Here is a 16,555-nt window from a genome sequence, read left to right as displayed (position 1 = left end):
ATCAAAAGTGCAAAATTGCACATTTTTGGTCCCATCAAATCCAGAAAAAGTGTAATCCCTTTCAACACAGAAGCCAGAAACAGCTATCTCTGCAAGATAAGTTAATTTATATTGCTATTGTGAGCGAATTTTGGAGCATGCACATTTTTTATCTGAAGTGTGTTTTTTATTCGGAGAGTTTTAGAGGAAAACAAATTGTTTATTTGTTTGCTTTGAACAAATTGTTGCTATTGTTGTTTGTTTTTGTTAATTTATACTTTATATCCCCTTAAAATGAGCTCCATATTTGACAATGCGGTTCAATGTACATATTGTGCGATGTATGCAATCCTTGATCAACTGATCGAGGGTGCATACCATTGTGGGAGATGTGTGCATGATGCTGGTTTGGAAGCCCAGATCCTTGATCTAAATGAGTAGCTATTAAGATTGAGATGCATTGGCAAACTAGAACAGGGGTCTGCTGCTCACTGAGCAAGCACTCTAAGGGGTAGATGGGGAGAGAGTGATAGCATGGAGGTGCAGGAGGAAGAGGCAACTAGTTGGGTCACAGTTAGAAAACGGGGTGGAGGGAAGAGTGTAAGGGAGGCTAGTCCTAATCTGGCACACCCCAACAAGGATGAGGGGGATGTTGATTCAGGCGTGGCATTGCTGCAGCAGGACATTGCCTCTAAAAGCCAGGGGAATGTCTGCTCCAGTAAGGTGGGAAAAAGGAATTCAGGGAAGGCCAGGCAGGTACTGGTAGTGGGGGACTCAATTATAAGGGGGACAGACAGGGCAATCTGTCACAAAGACCGAGATAGTCAAACAGTGTGTTGCCTACCTGGTGCTCGAGTTCGTCACATTGCGTATTGGGTTGACAGATTACTGGGAGGGGCTGGCAATGACCCAGCAGTCATGGAGCACATTGGCACCAATGATAAAATTAGAGGTAGGTGGCGGGTGCTTAAAAACAATTTCAGGGACTTAGGCAGGAAGCTTAAAACTAGGACCTCCAAGGTGATATTCTCCGAAATATTACCTGTACCATGAGCCACACCTGAGAGACAGTGGGAGATTAGGGAGGTAAATAAGTGGCTCAAGAGCTGGTGTAGGATAGAGGGGTTTGGGTTCATGGAGAACTGGGCCGACTTCTCGGTCGGTTACAGGCTCTACGGTAGGGACGGGCTGCATCTCAATGGGGAGGGTGCAGCCGTGTTGGGGGAGAAGATGGCCAAGAAGTTGGTGGAGTGTTTAAACTAGGGACCGGGGGGGGGCAACTACAATACAGCAAGTGAAGACAGAGTAGATGGAGAGCTGGGCCTCGATTATGGAACTGGGGGTGGAGCGGCGGGAGGGGATAGAACAGTTACTAGTGATAAGAGGAAAGGAAATATGGACAACCACAATAAATTTATGTAAACAAATGCTCGAAGCCTCACTAATATAGCTAAGGAATTAGAACTAATAATGGTAGATGAAAAATATGATATAGTGGGGATAAGCGAGATAGATGAGAGCTATGACTGGGCTGTTAATATCCAGGGTTATAGTTTATTCAGAAATGACCGTAAAAATAAGAAAGGGGGAGGGGTCTGTCTATATGTTAAATCCTGCCTTAAGCCCATTCTGCGGGAGGATATATGTGATGATAATATGGAGTCTCTTTGGGAAGAAATAAGGGGAGGGAAGAGGAATAATAAAATTCTTATAGTAGTGAGTTATAAACCTCCAAGTATAGTGGAAGAATCAGAAAATCTTCTTATAAGACAAATAGAAATGGCAGCGAAGCAGAAGGAAGTCATTATTATGGGGGACTTTAACTACCCAAATATAAACTGGAAAGCAGAAACCTGCAGCTCCAGGAAGGGAAGCGGGTTTTTGGAAATAGTAAAAGATAGTTGCCTTTCCCAACTAGTACAGGAACCAACAAGAGGGGGGGCACTCCTGGACCTGATCTTAACCAATAGGCCGGACAGAATATCAAAAATAGAGGTGGTGGTGGGGGGTCACCTAGGTAATAGTGACCATAACATAGTAAGTTTTCAATTATCCTTCAATAAAATGATTAGTAGAGGGGCAACAAAAACATTAAATTTCAGGAAGGCTAATTTCCAAAATATAAGAGAGGACATTGGGGACATAGACTGGGACAATGCCTTCAGAAATAAAAGTACACAAGAGAAATGGGTCATATTAACCCCTTAGTGACCGCCGATACGGCTTCTTACGGCGGTCACTAAGGGTCCTTATTCTGCTGCCATCAGCTTTTTACAGCGATGGCAGAGAATAAGGCTGCGGGGCCGGGGCGGCCCCCATCCCATCCCCCCAGCTAACGGAGGTAGCTGAGGGGTTGGGGCAGTGTGTGGGGTCAGTCCTGCCCACCCCCCTAACCGACGAACGCAGCTATTAACGTTATAGCGGCGGCCATCGGTAAAGGGGATTACCGGTGCCGCCGCCGCCTTTCATCTCCCCCCGCCGTGAATCTAGGGCGGGGGGAGATGAAATAAGTGTCCCCCAGACCTCAGATCAGCCCCCCCCTAGTAGGGCGATCACTAACCCCCCTCCCCTGGCGGCCATCAGATCCAAGATGGCCGCCGCCGTCGCTGTAAACAGACTAAATGTTGGAAAAGTTAAAATGAATGAAAACCCCATGCTCTCCGCCACAGGAAGTAGCGGAGAGCATGGGGCAGTGATCGGGGACCCCCCTGTGGGGTCCCGGTACAAGCGATCAGCGGTATATACTATATACCGCTGATCGCTTGTGCCACGTGCATCCCGGCACTTTTTATCCCCTGTCACCATGAATGATTGGTGACAGGGGATAAAAAGTGATGGCCCCCCACCCCACCCCTGTCACCCCCGTCCCCCAGTCACCCCCCCTACCCCTTATACGTTACCTGATCCTGGAGCTCCTTCCTCTTCGGCGTCCTGGCTGGTTGTGGAGCGCATGCGCACTTCATAACCAGCCAGCTCTGAAAATTTAAAGTGACAGAGACCAATTTGGTCTCTGTCACTGAACTATGATTACTGTGATAGAAAATATCACAGTAATCATAGTAATACAGTGAAAATGAATGTATAAAGTACAAAAAGTGACATACATACAAAAAAATAAAACACACACTTTTTATTATAGTAATAATTGCAGTTTACTCCCAAATTACCCCTAACCCCCCCAGATTACCCGTAACCACTGCACGTTGCCCGTAACCACCGCACGTTGCCCGTAACCACCGCACGTTGCCCATAACCACCGCACGTTGCCCGTAACCACCGCACGTTGCCCGTAACCACCGCACATTGCCCGTAACCACCCCAAATTGCCAGTGACCCCCTCCAGATTGCCCGTAACCACCCCAAATTACATGTACCCACCCCAGATTACCTATAAGCACTTCAGTTTATCAGTAACAATCCCAGATTGTCTGTAACCCTTCCAGGTTGCACATAACCCCCCCAGGTTCCCCGTAATCACGCCAGATTACATGTAACCCCCCAGATTGCACGTAACCACCTCACGTTGCCTCTGACCACGCCACGATGCCTCTGACCACCGCACCTTGCCTCTGACCACCGCACGTCGCCTCTGACCACCGCACGTCGTCTCTGACCACCGCACGTCGCCTCTGACCACGCCACGTCGCCTCTGACCACCACACGTCGCCTCTGACCACGCCACGGCGCCTCTGACCACGCCACGGCGCCTCTGACCACCCCAAATTGCCAATGACCCCCTCCAGATTGCGGTGCCCATGCCAGATTACAGGTACCCACCCCAGATTGCCTATAAAAATTCAGTTTATCCGTAACCACCCCACGTTGCCTGTAACCACCCCACATTGCCTGTAACCACAGCAGGTTGCCCATGACCACCGCATGTCGCCTCTGACCACGCCACGTCGCCTCTGACCACCGCAGGTTGCCTCTGACCACCGCAGGTTGCCTCTGACCACCGCAGGTTGCCTCTGACCACCGCAGGTTGCCTCTGACCACCCCATATTGCCAATGACCCCCTCCAGATTGCGGTAACCATGCCAGATTACAGGTACCCACCCGAGATTACCTATAAGCACTTCAGTTTATCCGTAACCACCCCACGTTGCCCGTAACCACCCCAGATTGTCTGTAAGCACTGCAGGTTGCCCTTAACCACCACACGTTGCCCATAACCACCACACGTTGTCCATAACCACCCGTTGCCTGTAACCACCCCAGGTTGCCGTAACCACAGCAGGTTGCCCGTGACCACCCCATGTTGTCCGTAACCACCCCAGATTACCTGTAACTACCTCAGGTTGCCCATAACCACCCAAGACTGTCCGTAACCACCCCACATTACCTGTAATCTCATTTTTTTTTTTTTTTTGTAACTGTGCTATTCTAATAACCATTACTAGCTGTGGTTTTGTTTCAGTAAATTGGCGCTCCTTCCATTCTGAGCCCTGCTATGTACCCATACAGTGGTTTATGCCCACATATGAGGTACCGTTTTACTCAGAAGAACCTGCGTTACAGATTTTGCGGTATGTTTTCTCTCCTGTTTCTCGTCAAATTGAGAAATTTCAAACTAAACCAACATATTATTGGAAAAATTCGAGTTTTTCATTTTTACTGGCCAATTTTGAATACTTTCCTCTAATACCAGTGGGGTAAAAATAGTCACCACACCCCAAGATGAATTCTTTGAGAGGTGTATTTTCCAAAATGGGGTGACTTTTGGGGTGAATCTATTCTGCTGACACTACAGGGGCTCTGCAAACGCACCTGGCGCTCAGAAACTTCTTCAGAAAAATCTGCACTGAAAATGGTAATTGGCGCTCCTTCCCTTCTGAGCCCGGCTGTGTGCCCATGCAGTGGTTCATGCCCACATATGGGGTACCGTTTTACTCAGGAGAACCTGCGTTACATATATTGGGGTGACATTTCTCTCCTGTTCCTCGTGAAATTGAGAAATTTCAAACTAAAGGAACATATTATTGGAAAAATTTGAGTTTTTCATTTTTACTGTCTAATTTTGAATACATTCCTCTAATACCTGTGGGGTCAAAATGGTCACCACACACCAAGATGAATTCTTTGAGGGGTGCACTTTCCAAAATGGGGTGACTTATGGCGAGATTTTACTCTGATGGCACTACAGGGGCACTGCAAACGCACCTGGCGCTCGGAAACTTCTGCAGCAAAATCTTCATTGAAAAAACAAATTGGCGCTCCTTCCCTTCTGAGCCCTCCTGTGTGCCCATACAGTGGTTTACGCCCACATATGGGGTACCACTGTACTCAGGAGAATCTGCGTTACAAATTTTGTTGTACTTTTTTCCTCTTGTTCCTCGTAAAATTGAGATGTTTCAAACTAAACGAACATATTATTGGAAGAATTCGAGTTTTCATTTTTACTGTCTTCTTTTGAATACTTTCCTGTAATACCTGTGGGGTCAAAATGGTCACCACACACCAAGATGAATTCTTTGATGGGTGCACTTTCCAAAATGGGGTGACTTATGGGGGGTTTCCTCTCTGCTGACACTACAGGGGCACTGCAAACGCACCTGGCGCTCAGAAACTTCTTCAGCAAAATCTGCATTGGAAAAGCTATTTGGCGCTCCCTTCCTTCTGAGCCTGGCTGTGTGCCCATACAGTGGTTTATGCCCACATATGGGGTACCGTTGTACTCAAGAGAACCTGCGTTACAAATTTTGGGGAGCATTTTCTCTCATGTTCCTTTTGAAAATGAGAAACTTTAATCTAAACGTATATATTATTGGAAAATTTTAATTTTCCATTTTTTTTCTGCCTAATTGTGAATACTTTCCTCCAGCCCCTGTAGGGTTAAAATGCTCATTATACCCCTAATTAATTCTTTAAGGTGTTTAGTTTTCAAAATGGGGTCACTTATGGGGGTTTTCAGGATACCAGACTTCTAAATTCATTACAAAAAAAGAACTGGTCCCTAAAGAAAAAATCAGTTTTGGAAACTTTCATGAAATTGTGATAATTTGCTGATAAATTTCTAAGCCCCATAACACCCTAAAAAAGTAAAATATGTTTACCAAATATGCCAGAATAAAGAGGACATATTGGTTATGTGACTTAGTAACTAATTTATGTGCTACGACGTTCTTTTTTTAGAAGCAGAGAATTTCAAAGTTCATAAAATGCTAATTTTTTTAATTTTTCATGATATTTTGATGTTTTTCACAAAAAACACACAAAGTAGTGACCAAATTTTACCACTAACATAAAGTGCCATATGTGACGAAAAAACAATCTCCGAATCGCTAGCATACGTTAAAGCATCACTGAGCTATAAGAGCATAAAGTGAGACGGGTCAGATTTTGAAAATTTAGCCTGGTCATTAAGGCCCAAACTAGCTGCAGCACGAAGGGGTTAAAGGGCATCCCGGGTAAATCGTGTGAACAACACATACCATATGGGAATAAAAGTAGTAGAAATAGGAGAATTCCAATGTGGTTAACTTCAACTGTAAGGGGTGCAATAAATGATAGGAAACAAGCATTCAGACTACTAAAACAAGAAGGTAGTGGGGAAACACTAAGCAACTATAGACAGAAGAATAGAATGTGTAAAAAGCAAATAAAAGAAGCAAAAATTGCAACAGAAAGAAGGATTGCTATAGAAAGTAAAAAGAATCCCAAAATGTTCTTCACCTATATAAATAACAAAAGATTTAAAACCGAAAATGTTGGTCCCCTCAAAAATAATCTGGCTTTAATGGTGAAGGGGGAAAAGGAAAAGGCCAATCTACTAATTACATTCTTCTCTAGTTTATTCACAGAGGAGAATCCCATAGCAGACAACATGACTAGGGATAATGTAAATCCTCCCATAAATCTCAACTGCCTAACACAACAAGAAGTGAGGAGACGCCTTAAAAACATTAAAATCCATAAGTCACCGGGCCCAGAAGGTATCCATCCTAGAGTTTTGCAAGAACTGAGTACTGTGCTAGACAGACCGTTATTCCTAATATTTTAAGATTCTATAACGACAGGGATTGTTCCACAGGACTGGCGCATAGCTAATGTGGTAACAATATTCAAGAAGGGGTCAAGGAGTGATCCTGGAAACTACAGGCCCGTAAGTTTAACATCTATAGTAGGTAAAGTATTTGAGGGGTGTGTAAGAGATGCTATATTGGTGTATCTTAATGAAAATAATCTTATGACGCAGCATCAGCATGGATTTATGAGGGATCGATCCTGCCAGACTAATCTGATCAGCTTCTATGAAGAGGTGATGTATAGACTGGACCTGGGGGAGGCTGTGGATGTTGTGTATCTGGACTTTTCAAAGGCATTTGATACTGTGCCTGATTAAAGGTTGGTCTACAAAATGAGGATGCTGGGACTCGGGGAAAACGTATGCAAATGGGTAAGTAACTGGTTGAGTGATAGAAAACAGAGGGTGATCATTGATGGAACATATTCATATTGGGTTTTAGTTACTAGTGGGGTAGCACAGGAGTCAGTGTTGTGTCCACTTCTTTTTAATATTTTTATTAATGATCTTGTAGAGGGGCTACAGAGTAGAATCTCCATTTTTCCAGATAATACTAAACTGGGTAGAGTAATCAGCACAGAGGAGGATAATATCATATTAGAGGAATTTGGAGAAGCTAGATGCTTGGGCGGTGAAATGGCAAATGAAGTTTAATGTGGATAAAGATGTAAGGTTATGCATTTGGGCCGTAGAAATAATAAGTACAGTTATGTGCTAAATAATAAAACATTGGGTAAAACTACTTCTAAAAAGGACCTGGGGGTATTGGTTGACAGTAACCTCAACTTTAGTGATCAGTGCCAGGAAGAAGCTGCCAAGGCTAATAAAATAATGAGATGCATTACTGTGTACTTTTTTGGGCACTGGTATATAAGAGGGAGACAGCTGAACTGGAGTTGGTGCAGAGGAGGGCAACAACTTACTTATTTACTATGGTACTATGTAATAAAAAGTGATCAAAAAGTTGCATATACACAATCAAGGTATCGATAGAAAGTAAAGATCATGGCGCAAAAAATGACACCTCACACAGCCGCATAGACCAAAGGATAAAAGCACTATAAGCATGGTAATAGAGCAATTTTAAAGAACATTTATTTTTTTAAAAAAGGTTTTTATTTTTTAAAAGCCATCAAGTAAAATAAAAGTTACACAAGTTACATACCGTTGTAATCATACTAACTTAAGGACCATGTATACAAGTCAGTTTTACCCTAGGGCGAACAGCGTAAACACAAAACCCTCCCTTTCAATTTCAGCACACATTTAATTTTTTTCTGGTTTCGCAACATGTTTTATGCAAAAATTAAGTTTGTCATTGCAAATTACAATTAGTGGCCCAAAAAATAAGGGCTTGTGTGGGTCTCTGAAATATTGCAAGCGCTATGGCCTTTTAAACACATGCAGGTAAAAACGAAAGTGCAAAAATGGAAATTGTCCCGGTCCTTAAGTGGTTAAAGACACAGAAACATATTATGTATCAATATATTTATGTATCATATAGCCTACACGTCATTTCCACCACCCCTTATTTATACCGGGGTTCTTAAAGATACAGACACATATTATGTATCAATGTACAGTATGTATCAACACATTATGTATACACATTAAGTATAAATAAAATATATATTGCAAAAAAACATATTAACCTCTTAAGGACGCATGACGTACCCGTACCTCATCCGCCCATAAGAGGTGTTCAGAGCGGGGCCGCGGGGCGGCCCCGTTCTTAACCGCTGCGGTCCCGGGTGCCGCTTGTAGCCCGGGACCGCAGTTATAAGCGGGCACGGTCCGATCGCCGTCCTTGCTAATACAGTAATCAGATGCAGCTGTCAAACATGACAGCTGCATCCGATTACTGGACGCAGCATTTCCCTGGTGTCTAGTGGGGAAGATCGCTCCTCCGGGACGTTGTCCCGGAGGAGTGATCTCCGTTGCTGATGCCGGCCGGGGACTGCTCCAAGATGGCGCCGTCCCCGGTTTGGTACTCTTTTGTTTCTGGCTGCAGCAGCCGAAACAATTAAAGGCAACTAGACTACATGTACGAGAAATTGGAAAAAGGACGAAAAAAAAACACTTAGGGAGGCATTTATTAAGTCCGGCGTTTTTTACGCCGGACTTAAAAATGCCCCCGCAGCTCCGGCGGTACGGGGATTTATGTAGAGGCGGACTGCCTGTACATAAATCCTGTGCGCGCCGGTGCGCACCGTTGAAAACCTACGCCAGCTGAGGACTGGAGTAGGTTTTCGGCGTACATTTGGGCGGAACGGATGATAAATCGCGCGGACTCTGAGTCCGCGCCCTCCGTTCCGCCCACTTCCCGCCTACTTTCCGCCCCCTTTCCGCCCCCTGGCGTACTCGGCGGAAAGTGCCGATTTGCGATTATTTTATTCGCAAATCGGCCATTTGCGTATAAAATAATACGCAAATCGGCACTTTCCGCCAAAAATCATCCGTCCGCCGGATGATAAATGTGGCCCTTAGTGTCAGGACAGTTCAGGGCACACAAAAGAAAAACTCACACAGACAGGTGAAGCCTTGACACTGTCTTACTCCCACTGTCCCTGCCTACTTACTACTAGACCACTCTAAATGATGGCGGACATTCCCTGCATTGAAATAGGGTGATACAAGACAAAAGACGATAACAAAGACAGACAAAACATAATGGCAGATAGTCAGGCAAAAAATGAGTCAGAACCAGGAAAATCAAAATATAGATCAGAATCACAGAGCCAAAGGATAGTCAAAAGCAAGCCAAGGTCAGGTATAACAGGAGTTCAAAATGGTACAGGTACAACAAGTGTAAACTATAGCAGGCATCAGGCTTAGGAAATGACTGAGCTTTATGTGAAACCAGGTCCCAGTCTCAGAGACGATTGGAGCAGAGAAACAAGATATTGCACAGGAGGAGCAAGCTGTCAGTCATTATCCAAGACAAGGTGGTAACTGTATACCTGCTAGAAGAAATCTTCCTAGACAATGAGTAGGGAGTTAACCTAAATCAATATAAATGCCAAAGCAGAATAACACCGTGTTAACACTAATAAAATGATACAAGAAAATAACTAATCGTTTACTAGCAAGGTTAAGGCCATTGTAAAGGGAAAAAAAAGGTAGACTATAGGAGGTATAAAAAAACAGATGAAAAACGGATGAAAATACGGATGCATTTGTGTGCATCCGTTTTTCCATTGACTTCCATTGTAAAAAAAAAGGTATATCAAAACGGATCCATTTTTTTTAACAGACACAAAGTAGTGTCAGCTACGTTTTTGTGTCCGTAAAAAAAAAAACGGATCCGTTTTGATCCGTTCTTTTTTACAATGGAAGTCAATGGAAAAACGGATCAAAACGGATGCACAAAAATGCATTTGTTTTTTTCATCCGTTTTTTTGCAAAAAAAAAAAAAACGGATGCAAAAAACGCAGTGTGAACCTAGCCTTATACAGAAGGAGGCAAAGCAGAATATAAATGCTGCTAAAGCCTCAAAAGAGGAAGAAATGGCAAAATCTGTTAAGATGGGGAACAAAACATTTTTCTACTTTAGCTACTTCTGCTCAGTGTTTTCAGAAGGAGGCCTTCACAATCACAGTATAGTTGGACACAGCATTGGTTCCAGTTGTATAGGTTTATCCCCAATGTTTTCAGAAGCTGAAATTTCAGATGAATTTGCGAGGTTAAAGTTGAATTAGGCAAGGTGATGGGTCTAGATGGTGTCCATCCCAGGGTTCTTAATTAACTTATCTGTGATTGCTCCCCCGCCCCCGACAGATCTGTAAAACCAATCCCTCCGAACAGGAAATGTTCCTAATGATTGGATAGTGGCCAATGTTATACCAATCCAGGGCTGGATTAAGGTTGGTGGAGGCCCCAGGCGACAATCCCCCCCAAAAAAAATAAATAAATAAATAAACTATACCACAATCTATACAGATGGCTGCTTACTGTGGCCGACTTAGCACACACCCCTCCTCGCTCCTGGCTGTATGGCTCAGCATCCTCCTCTGTGCAAGTGGTCACTAGAGGCTGCAGTGCAGGGGAAGATGCAAGCCCCTAGAAACAGAAGCGGGGGGGGGGAGGGGACTAAGTATCAGAGTTTCAGGGCCCCTGGGAACACAGAGACACAGGACGAGTGGGCCCTATGGCTAACAACCCCCACGCTGTCCCTACCTACTTGCAGAGCATGCCCTAAATGACCGTCCGCAACTGGGCGGCATTCCCTACGCTACAGTAAGTGCAAATACAGACAAGACACAGTACAGAAGAACAAGGTACAATGACAGCAGACAAGGCAAAGCCACAAAAACACACAGAAGGACAAGACCAAGAAAGCAGCAAGCAACGGAGGACCAAACGAACGGAGGACAAAAGCCAGGGATGAAACAAGGTAACAATGGAGCCAAAGCCAGAGATACAACAAGGTAACAGTGGAGCCAAAGCCAGAAATACAACAAGGTAACAGTGAAACCAAAGCCAGAGAGCGTAGCAAGATGAACTGGGGACTGCATAAGGAACACTGAGGACAAGCAAGGCACACTGAGGACTAAAGGAGAACACTGAACCAAAAGACAAAGATGGTAATAAATAAGCAAAGGGATCAGGAACTAGGAATACAGACAATCTGAGGAAAGGCAGGATCTAGCTGACAGACAAGCTGAACAATGCTATCAAGAGCACAGACTGGATGGAGGGAGAAGCTTATAAGGGAGCAGAAGTCTTGGACTCCAAGCAGATAGGCTGAGCAGGAGAAACACACAAGAAAAACACCAAAAGCCAGAGGAGAAGAGACCTGTCCATCACAACACAGCAGAGACTATTAGTGAACAGACCACAACAAGGAAAGTGCAGGGATAACTGAGAAAACATGGACCGGATAACAAAAGACCTAAGCAAAGAACAAGAAAACCAGGCACGGACCTAATGCCAAAAGCGCAGTCTTTGGCGCACAGGTCGAATTTTTGTAACAGAGTGTGGCACTGTTGCCTTTTCAGGCGTGATCATGACACAGAGTGTATTAATACCGCAATGTGAGAACACAGCACTTTCTGTGCACTCTTACCCACTGTGTCAGGGCCCTATTACATGGCCTGATATCCTGGGTAAGCAGCACCGTTCTGCTAGGGTTCGGGCTGGTGGGGGCCCCTAAGTGGTGGAGGCCCTTCGGTACGTGCCCCGGGTGCCCTCCCTTTAATCCGGCCCTGGACCCATCTACAAGAAGAGTAGTGGAGAAGAGCCGAGTAACTTCAGGCCAGTTAGCTTAACATCTGTAGTAGTAAAAATTCTTTTTAATATGTTTGTAAGTACCATTGGAGAAGATTTGGAATGGAAGTTTTGTCTGCTGATAGGTTTGATATTCCTAGAGGTGTCAGTAATATGGAAAATGATTTAAATTTGCTAGATAAGTGGTCTAAACAATGGAAACTGCAGGTCAATGTTTCCAAATGTAAAATAATTCCCCTGCAAAGGAGAAATCCTCTATCCAAGTATCATATCCACAGTTTGGTGTTGGCAAAGACTGCAGAGGAGAAGGATTGAGGAGTAGTGCTGTCTGACAGCATTAAAATGAGTCAACAGTGCAATCAGGTAGTAGGGAAAGCAAATCATATACTGGTCTGTAGAGCTAGAGGAATAACTAGCAGGAAGAGGGAGATTGTGATCCCACTGTATAGAGCTCTGGTGAGGCCACATCTGGAATACGGCGTCCAGTTCTGGAGACCTCATCAACAAAAAGACATTGATGAAATAGAACCAATAGAATAGAGTCCAAAGAATAGAGTCCAAAGATGGGCTATAAAAATGGTAGAGGATGACAGGCATAAAACATATAAGGAAAGACTTAAGGATTTGAATATGTATAGTTTGGAGAAAAGAAGGGAAATGAGGAAGATGATCAAAACCTTTAAATATATTAAAGGACTAAATAAGGATAAGGAAAAACTCAACTCAAGAACAAGAGGACACAGTGAGAGGTTAGTTGGGGGAAAGATCAGAAGCAATGTGAGAAAATATTACTTTACTGAAAGAGTAGTAGATGCTTGGAACAGACTTCCAGCATATGTGGTTGGTAAATCTACAATAACATATTTTAAACCTGCCTGGGATTAACATATATCTATCCTAATATAATAAGAAGGGAAATATCAAAAGGGCAGACTGGATAGGTCAAGTTTAGAGATGAGCCGAACCGAACCCGAACTTTTGGCATTTGATTAGTGGTGGCTGCTGAACTTGGATAAAGCCCTAAGGCTATGTGGAAATCATGGATATAGTCATTGGCTGCATCCATGTTTTCCAGACAACCTTAGAGCTTTATCCAAGTTCAGCAGCCCCAGCTAATCAAATACCGAACGTTCGGGTTCGGATCGACTCGAACCCGAACCCGGTTCGCTCATCTCTAGTCAAGTTGTCTTTTTGAGACAACATTCTTCTATTTCTCTAAGCTTAATCAGTAAGAGAAAGTAGCTATGGAAACTTTTATTTATTTCTACCAAAGAAACACCAAAATGTAATTACAACACCTAGTAAAAACATGTTAGACCTAAAGGTCGGGACAAAAACCTGGCCCAATGGTGAATATGTCAGTCTCTCACTCGTCATATATTATGTAATGCAACAAGTTTGGCTGACATTAGCATTATGGTTAAAATGCAGAATAGTAATCAATTAGGATGCACATGGCCTTGTTGTCCAAAGTATTGTTCAACAACTGCGCTCCCTATGCGTTTCTGTCATTTGTTTAACAAGACATCATCAAGGGAGCCTTTAAGGTTTAATTGCAAATATAGGGGCAGATTTATCAAACATGGTGTAAAGGGAAACTGACTCTAGCAACCAGATTCCTCCTTTCATTTTTCAAAGAGTCTGTGAGGAATAAAAGGTAGAATCTGATTGGTTGCTAGGGGCAACTGAGCCAGTTTCCTTTTACACCATGTTTGATAAATCTCCCCCATAGTGTGCAAAAAAAATGGTTGAGTGAGAAGAGGCATTTTTTTTGCCAGTCAGCTACTCACTACAACCCGGTTTGTGTACTTGAGGGAATATCAGTGGAGCTATATTTTCTCCTGCTCTCCGGCACTCCTGAGTAGTTTCCGCAGAACTGTCCTGGTCTGAAAGTAAGTCCTGAAGTGTCCTGCGTCTGTTCCTGAACATACCATATACCATATACTGTATACACACAGTAATGTGTTACTTATGTTGCTTGAACACAATTAATTGCCTTCTATGTGTCTACTAACCTAACAATTCATCATTCTCTAACACATGCCAGTTATTATATAAGAGTATTGTCCATTTGACTACATCTGAAACCATTTTTGTTATGCTCATTTCTCTTGGTCGACTTATAAATTTAACTGTGACGGTGCAAACTATCAGCCTTTGCTAGGGCCATATTAACACTCTTAATATGGTATCCTTGTGCACATAAACAGGTTCAAATTCCACAAAAGAACATCTGTATTATTAATCCCCTTTAAATGGTCAAACTTATGTATGTTACAACCTCCTTCACATGCGACATCATACCGCAGCAGTGAATTAGTGGCTGTGGTTATTAGTGGTAGAAACTGGATAACTGCACCAATCCATAAATTGTTGTCCCTCTTGCATCAAGGAACTCCAAATTTTGTCCACCAAAATTATGTGAGATGCATATTAAAGGGAACCAAACACTAAAATGCCTATAACGCTAAGGAAACGTGCTGATACATCACCCAGCACACTTCCCAAACATATGAATATAACCTACGTCCCCGTAACTTGGATCAGAACAATTCTTTTGTCTACTTTTTCCCCCACAAATGCTGTAAATTGAGCATTTCCCAAGTTATTTTAACATGGCTCTTATAACCTTGTATTGGTATATAAGTAATATGCGGTATTGGCTTCTATAGGCAATTCTGTCTCTTTCTCTTGTTTTCTAGATTATTTACTTGGTGCATTGATGTCACTGACGCGGGTGGCGGTGATGTCACCAACCCAGCTCTAAGTATGGGTTTTCAGTGCCCGACAAAGGGCTCTGTGAATAGCATGCCTTAAACACTACTGACTTTCTGCTCAGTAAAGCAGCTAGAAGAGGTGATCAAAGTCTGTGACCAGCACTGCAGTGGAGGGGGGGGGGAGGGTTTTTGGATCCATGGGGAGTGATGGGTATGACTGAATACTTGGGGGGGGGGCTTTGGAGAAGTAAATGAATACACCGGAGGGTGGGGGGCATGATTAGTGCTCCGGCTCACAGTTAAGAGGTAGAGGACATGATCACGCCCCAGACCAGTTTGTCAGTGGGACGTTCTGTGTTCACGGAGAAACCTCCTCCCCACTGAAAGTGTAGACCCGCCGAGGAGCAGGGTGTCACTGTGACGCCCTATGTTCGGCTGTTTGTCAGGCTCTGGTAGTCCAGCACCGTGCTGGGTCGGTGACGTCACTGTCGCCAGGGTCGGTGACGTCACTGCACCAAGTAAATAAAGTAGAAAACTAGGGAAAGGGCCAGAATTGGCTATAAAAGCATATTAGCATATTAATTATATAGCAATACTAGTTTATTAGTTATGTTAAAACAACTTGGAAAACCCCTTTAAGCTTTCATCAGATTCTCTGGTACTTCAGCGTACTCTTTTGCCATTCTGGATAAAATTATTTGTATACAACAAGAAAAAGATCCCATTACGGATCAAAGAAATGCAGGGACAAACATAGATCAATATATCAAACAGAATTTTTTATTTAGACAATTCATATGAATAAAATACAATATATCACATTATCATGAAAAGAAAAAACACACAAAGGAATAAAACACGACCAAACAGATGAAAAAACATACAGGTGGTGAGGGGAGATATACACATAAAACACAGTAATCACTGAACTCAGGGAGAACAGCGAAAAAAATTCCAATGAAGTACTCAATCAAGAGTCTCCACTGATGCCCCCAAAAATTTAAATATGCAAAACAAGAGTCCGTGGAGCCTCAGCTACGAGTCTCAAAACACGGGATAGCCAGATATCTCTAGCCTGTTGTTTCCCTGTCTATGTTCCAATACTCGCAACCGAGTGGGACTTAAGGGGTTATTTATCAGGGTGGTGTGGTGCTCTCCCCATCATGGAGGCACCCCGTTGGCAACAGGCTAGAGATATCTGGCTATCCCGTGTTTTGAGACTCGTAGCTGAGGCTCCACGGACTCTTGTTTTGCATATTTAAATTTTTGGGGGCATCAGTGGAGACTCTTGATTGAGTACTTCATTGGAATTTTTTTCGCTGTTCTCCCTGAGTTCAGTGATTACTGTGTTTTGTTGGTTGATTTTTCATTGCCCCAACTAGCCAGAATCCTACCCCACACTGACGAGGGGCAAAAACCCCGAAACGGCTGTCTGTGGGTGGAAGCCTGCCTTTGCAAGCCCTTGTCATGATCGCAATACTCGCACCTTGAGTTAGACATTGACAAAAGGGGCCACCCTGTTGTTTCCCTGTCTATGTTCCAATACTCGCAACCGAGTGGGACTTAAGGGGTTATTTATCAGGGTGGTGTGGTGCTCTCCCCATCATGG

The sequence above is a fragment of the Dendropsophus ebraccatus genome, chromosome 2 (assembly GCF_027789765.1).
Source record: "Dendropsophus ebraccatus isolate aDenEbr1 chromosome 2, aDenEbr1.pat, whole genome shotgun sequence".
In the NCBI taxonomy this organism is placed as follows: domain Eukaryota; kingdom Metazoa; phylum Chordata; class Amphibia; order Anura; family Hylidae; genus Dendropsophus; species Dendropsophus ebraccatus.
This window is presented reverse-complemented; position numbering follows the sequence as displayed.